This window comes from Engraulis encrasicolus, chromosome 19, assembly GCF_034702125.1.
Source record: "Engraulis encrasicolus isolate BLACKSEA-1 chromosome 19, IST_EnEncr_1.0, whole genome shotgun sequence".
Classification (NCBI taxonomy): Eukaryota; Metazoa; Chordata; class Actinopteri; order Clupeiformes; family Engraulidae; genus Engraulis; species Engraulis encrasicolus.
Window position 1 is genome coordinate 27,416,812 of NC_085875.1, and position 7,306 is coordinate 27,424,117.

Consider the following 7,306-nt stretch of genomic DNA (forward strand, 5'->3'; position numbering starts at 1 on the left):
GTGTGTGTCTGTGTGTTTATGTGTGTTAAATGGCCCAGTTTATTTGTTGTGGGCCATTTCACTCATAAAAATCCAGTCATATGTGCTTACCTCTTTAATGCAGCAGAGCCTCTATTGTCAACTCATTGTTAGCGTAATGCTAATGACTGTATCCTAATCGTTTACTTAATGCAGAGCTTCTATAATACGCCTCCATTATTGTTACAAAACGGTAATGGCCAAATCCTAATCTGTTACTTAAGACTCCCTGTATTGTCATAGCAATGACTTCATACTATGCAGCTTTTTTTCAGTAAACAGTGAGTCGGTTGGTTCGCCAGCAATCCTATCTGCACTATGGAGGCTAATACTAGCAACTTTCCCTAGTTTGTATGGGGCACTTAAGACCATGAATGTTGTTTAACCCCTTAGCGCAGAGTCTCTGTTATAATCGTATTGTTACCAAAATAGAAATGACTAAGTCTTAATATGTTATTTTAAACTCTCTGCTTTGTTATTTCACGATGTTGTTATGATTTGGGTGTTTTCAGCAAAGAGTGAATAGGCATGTCGACAGGCCCATCTGCAGTAACCAGGAGAGGCTACATCATTAAAATACCAACATGACTTCCAACATGGCTTTTTTCAGGACATGGCTGTCTTTTAGAAAATACTATCAAGTACACAAGCGAGTTTGATTAAGGGTTGACTCAAACACACACACACACACACACACACACACACACACACACACACACACACACACACACACACACACACACACACACACACACACACACACACACACACACACACACACACACACACACACACACACACACACACGCACATTGAAATAAACTGAGAGTAACAGTCAATCCCCTCCAGAAGGAACAGAGTGTCCATAACATCATCAGGCCCAAATTTCCATTCATTTGATCAGCGATGGGCACAGAGAGAGAAAGAGAGAGAGAGAGAGAGAGAGAGAGAGAGAGAGAGAGAGAGAGAGAGAGAGAGAGAGAGAGAGAGAGAGAGAGATGAAGCGCACACAGTCTACCTATCCTAGTGTACACGCAGGCCAGCCAGCAGCAGGGGACTAACAGGTCAGCTGTCCCAGGCCCAGGGAGATGAGGAGATGCAGGGGCCCTGCCGTGGCCTAACGGTAGGGCACTGGGTTACTACTCCGGCGACCTGGGTTTGATTCTGGCCTTTTACTGAACCTTCCCCGTCTCTCTCTCTCTCTCTCTCTCTCTCTCTCTCTCTCTCTCTCTCTCTCTCTCTCTCTCCCTGCTCATTTCTTGTCCCTCTGTGACTGTCCTGTCACAATAAAGGCATAAAAAGCCCCAAAAATATCTTTAAAAAGAATTGAATTAAGAATTGGGTCATCATTGCATTGTATGTATAGAGAAGGGGGGCATGGCATTTCAGATGACTTGGCCCGTCCAAAGCTGTCGGTGGACCTGTGCACGCAGCCATGGGTGCGGCTAGGGGGGAAAGGTGTTACAGATTTGAAGGGCTCAAGCACGGACACCACTGACAGGGACCCTTTAAGGGGGCACAAAATTCGAATCTTTCATGGGGCCCAACATTTCTTGCGGCGCCCTTGTGTACACACAGGCAGCACTGGACATGGCCATGGACCTACTGTACAGCACATGCAAACATCCGCCACCAGATTGACTTGTTGACACAGTCATTTCCAACCGCTCCTATCTAGCGGCCAGATTAAGTGTGCTTACCTTTGCTTTTCCAATGCAAAGCGGTGGGATATATTATATAAATAAATGTATGTGTCTGTGTGTGTGTGCGTGTGTGTGTGTGTGTGTGTGTGTGTGTGTGTGTGTGTGTGTGTGTGTGTGTGTGTGTGTGTGTGTGTGTGTGTGTGTGTGTGTGTGTGTGTGTGTGTGTGTGTGTGTGTGTGTGTGTGTGTGTGTGTGTGTTAAATCTGATGGCTTGTCTAGTTTGGGCATTGGGATAGCTTTAGTGCTATAACAATAAAACAATAAAGATACACACGGGCATTTTTCCAGACGGCAGACAAAAGATACACTTTGTAATATATTTAAAACGATTTGAAGGCTCAGGGGTCATGATGAATTTCCTGTAATTATTCATTTTTAAGTCATTAATATGATATCACTTATATAATATGTGTAGGGCCTATTTCCTGTCAGCTTTACTGTGTGGCAGGGGTAGCAGATTGTTCAGTTGGTTTGATTGCTCATTCTTATCTCCCAAAGGGGAAATTATTTAATAAACACAGTAGCCTAGATAATGGAAATGGCTGTTACCCACCATAAATGACACTGTTCATTACATTCAGTGTATTATATCCATGATATTCTGACACTATGGGGTTTCAGCTATATTTCAGTAAATCACTCTCAACATACTAAAAATACACACACTATACACACACGCACGCAGGCGCGCAGGCACACACGCACGCACGCACACACACACACACACACACTCTCTCTCTCTCTCTCTCTCTCTCTCTCTCTCTCTCTCTCTCTCTCTCTCTCTCTCTCTCTCTCTCTCTCTCTCTCTCTCTCTCTCTCTCTCTCTCACACACACACACACACACACACACACACACACACACACAGACACACACACACACACAAACAAACTCCTGCTCAAGTTAGTGTCCCCTACCTTCACACCTTCCTCATACGTGTATCTTGCTTCTTGACTAATAATATCTGACCTAACACCTTCCCCCTCCTCAAATCCTCTTCTCTCGTCTGTTATCACGTGTTCGTAATCTGAGACCCTCTGTTCCCCCGAGAACAATCTTTATCTTTCTCTGCCAACAGGTATGCCTACCTCTAAAAACCAGGTTCACCAGGTTTTGTATCTGTTTCTAGCCTTGTCCTAGGGTATTTTCACACTTGGTCCTGTCCAGCCATTTACATGTAAGCGAACTCAGACCTTTGACTCAGCATTATTTGTGCATTTGTGAATCAGGGCTAGTGGTTTTCCAGAGTCACTCAGCCTTTCTGCTAGCCAGTTTTGTTGTCAGTTTTTCTTTCTTCAGAATATTCTTCCATTTAAATGCAAACAATGGATACATACAAGCAACTACTGTGATTTGTCAACTTGTCAATTTGTCAATTTGTAACTTGTCAAAGCGACTAGTAAGACTGAATGATCAAAAAGAGGACTGATACCCCATAAACGTGTAAAAGGACAAATAGCACTTGATCCTTTTTGAAATACTCTCACAATGTGGAGACAGAACTGTTCTTTTTGCGTTGGTTCACATTTTGGTCCACTTACAGAGGACTGAGTTTGGTGAAAATACCCTCCAATATGCCTCTGTCTAAGCTATTATTAATTCTCTGAATGAACAGTGTATTCCAACTCAGTTGCATGCACCTGGTCCAGGTGTGTGTGTGTGTGTGTGTGTGTGTGTGTGTGTGTGTGTGTGTGTGTGTGTGTGTGTGTGTGTGTGTGTGTGTGTGTGTGTGTGTGTGTGTGTGTGTGTGTGTGTGTGTGTGTGTGTGTGTGTGTGTGTGTGTGTGTAATAATGGTCTTAGTACACAGGGTCATAAATAGTGGGCTATTCATCACCATTGCCTGGCCCCTCTTCTTGTTTGGTATTAATTTGCCCTGCCTGATTAGGGCTGATATCCGCATATTGATCCGTTTCCATTGCACAGCTCTGCATGCGTGTGTGTGGGTCAAAGAGCTTTGCCACTGTTGTCTTTGCAGCAGGCCTGTCACAACCAGGCAAGCCACAAACTAGGCAATTGCCTAGGGCCCCCAGATGAAAAGGACCCCCCTATTAATTACATTACATTACATTACATTACATTACATTACATTACGCTTTCATTTATCCAAAGCGAAATACAGTTATTATTTTTCAGGGTATTGGTTACAGTAATGATTAGTAGTTATGTACTTGTATTCAAATGAAAGCCATGACAAATTTGTGTGTGTGGCAACACACTCTAAAGTCAATGACCAAAAGGTGCAATGATACAACAAATGACATATTTGAGTTCCCTATGTCCCTGTGCCTATATATCACTTGCTTTGGGCCTAAACTCTTGTGGACTTCATGCCTTTTGAATTTGTACTTATCTCCTCCTTCAACTCCTTCATTTTCCTTTACATGTATTTATTTATTATCTATTAACTTACTGTTTCTCTTCTGTCTTGTTTCCTCTCTTATTTTTCTTCTATTTCTTTCTTGTCTCTTTCTATCTTTTCTACCTCACTCCATTATTTTTTTATTTTTAACATTGTTGTCTGTTAAGCACTTTGAGCTGCATGCCTTGTATGAAACTGTTATTAAACTGTTATTAATTATATCTCTTGAGGAGGGTTGCGATAGTTTGGAGAGAAGAAATGGCCCCTCCAAGCCTCTCTTTGCCTAGGCCCCCCCAAATGCCTCGAAACGGCCCTGTGTGTTTGGCAGAGAGTAAAGAGTAATGAGTTTCCAGTTTGCGTTTCAGCAAACAATGGATTAGGAGCACCAGGTAGAGTCAATACAATATGGTCTTGCTTGCTGTAACTTATGGGCTCTTTTACGTGTATGTGGCTGTGCAGGGCTGAACTGGGGGAGAAATAGGACAAGGGCACTTTTGTCTTAAAGGGGCCCCTCGTAATTAGCGGGGCAGAACTGACTCACCGGTGGGCCCCGCACCCTTGTGGGCCCCCATTTTCAGTGAATGACAAAAAGACCAACAAAGGTCGGCGTCTGCGCCTTGAACTTAATGCTCGTGTATTGCTTGGTGCGAGCACTCCCAAAAAAGTAGTAATCACTCAAGATAATGGAAAAAAGGAGGCGCACACAAGACTTGTGTGAAAAAGTGTATTGAAGCCGAAAATATACAACAGAAGTCTAAGGTTAACTGGAGAGACAGACGTTTCGGAGCTAGTCCATTCTCAATGTCTCCAGTAGCAACTCTGGTAGCTACTGGAGACATTGAGAATGGACTAGCTCCGAAACGTCTGTCTCTCCAGTTAACCTTAGACTTCTGTTGTATATTTTCGGCTTCAATACACTTTTTCACACAAGTCTTGTGTGCGCCTCCTATTTCCATTCTCTTGAGTGGCCCCCATTTTCAGAAATGTTAAAAAAAAATACATATATGTAATTTTTTTTACATTTCTGAAAATAGGGGCCCACGAGGGTGCAGGGCCCACTGGGAAATGTCCGCTATGCCAGATAGCCAGTCCATCCCTGTATGTGGCAGAAGACAGGTCATGACCTTTCTTAGCCTTTTGTTCCCTCTGAAACATAACATCACCCAGGATATGACATGAACTGTTTTCCGTGAGTCTTTGTGCACTATACGGCACTCCATGATGTGTACAGTATGCTGCTTTACTTTTTGGAGCTTTGTGGAACTGTAACTGGGTTTGAAAAATGGGTCTCTCTCTGTCTGTCAACAACAGCGGATGACAAAGCACTTGGTGCCGTGACTTAAGTCTATTGTGGTTTTGCAAGCTGCCTTGCATGCATTTGTGGCATGTGCTACGCTTTACACAGTGACGTGTAGTATGGGGAACAGCATGACACAATGCCATGCACCGTAGTTGTCAGCATGGCCTATATGGAGGACTATGCCTTTAGTATAAACAGTCACTATTACACTATTACTATGGGTTTGAATGTGTTGTGTGATGACGTCAATTACTGTACTATAATAATAACTTTTTGTGTGTTTGTTTTTTGTGTGTTTGTTTTCTTATGTTATTCTGGTGTATTTCTATTCTATTATTTCATTCTATTCGGTGATATACTGTATTGTCTGACAAGATTTTAATTCTTCCAGATCATGTTCCAAAACAAGGAAGTTGTAAGCGACATTACTTATTCTTGAAGCCTCCAGCTTAACTCATTTGCGTTCTATTCTACGCTATCAAGATAATCCTTCTTTTGTTAACTGTAGCCCCTTAATGCGCGCCGTACCTCCAGTGGCACGCTGTAATAGACATTGAAATGTAACTACCATAGCACTACAATACTGTGACACAACACAGGCCCTTTAGTAATGCACCACAACTTGGTCATTACCATACTGGTAACAATGAATTTATAAAGCCGCACCTTAAGGGGTTAAGTGCGAACAGCTGGGGGGATGTATAGAAGAAAACAAGGTACACCGACCCGTTCTTAGGACAGGCCTGGTTCAGGGTTCACTTTTTGTTGTCTTTGTATGTTATTTCAATTAATATTTTGAAAGTGAGAAATTCAAACGTGTGTTTAATGTACAGGTAAACTATTTCTTTACATTTACAGTACCAGAGCCGACAAGAGTAATGTCTTTTGAGTGAGACCAAAACCAGTTTGGAGGTCAGTCAGAAGCAGTGGTGCGTGACGAGCTACAGGTGTTTCCAACGTTGCGTCACGAAAATCCTTCCTCTTCAGTCTGACTCATCTACTGTAGGTGTATGTATCAAGTCACTGACTCTATCTGCATGTGTCATTTAGTCCAGCACTCCTAAAACTCTCTCCAGTCCTTAACTCTACTAACAGACTCACACAGTAAAAATGAAATGACTCACCGACTCACTTGCAAATTCATTCTTTCATTCATTCATTGACGCACTCATTTATTGACTCATTCATTCATTCCTTGACACTCACCCACAAGTTCATTCATTAGAAAAATACTATACTGTACTAACAGTCAAAATCACGCTCCACCCATGTAGATCCATTGTCAAATGCATATAGGCCTACATACAGAAAATGAAATTAAAAAATATTTTGGGGCGTCTTTATACCTTAATTTGGATAGGGCAGTTAGAGAGTGTGACAGGAGTGAGTGGGAGAGAGAGATGGGAAAGGGTCAGGAAATTGCCATGGGTCAAACTCGAACCTGTGTCCACCAGTATATGGTACGCAGGGTCGGCGATAGGCATATGCAGACAAGGCAGTTGCATAGGGCAGCAAAATCTTGGGGGTGCCTGAATATCCGTCAGAATTAGAATGTCACGAGAAATAGAACATAGAACATTACGTAGACACCAATAATACAGAATAGAGTTTATTCATGGGCATATATAGTATGTAGGTAGCCTACTAGATCAGCTGTACTCGATCAGATGTACAAGTAGAGTAGAGTAACTTTATTGATCCCCGGGGGGAAATTAAGGGTTGCTATGTTGCTATGTTTACAAATACCAATATCTAAAACAGTGTTTCCCAACCTTTTTTGTCTCGTGTACCGCCTAAGCCTCTTAGTTGTGTCCAGTGGTGTAGTCTACTTTTTTTATGGTGGGTATACTGTATATTTGAGATTATTTTGAAGTGGGTATACTATATATATTTGTGCCATTCAAAACAATGGATCAATCAATTTTA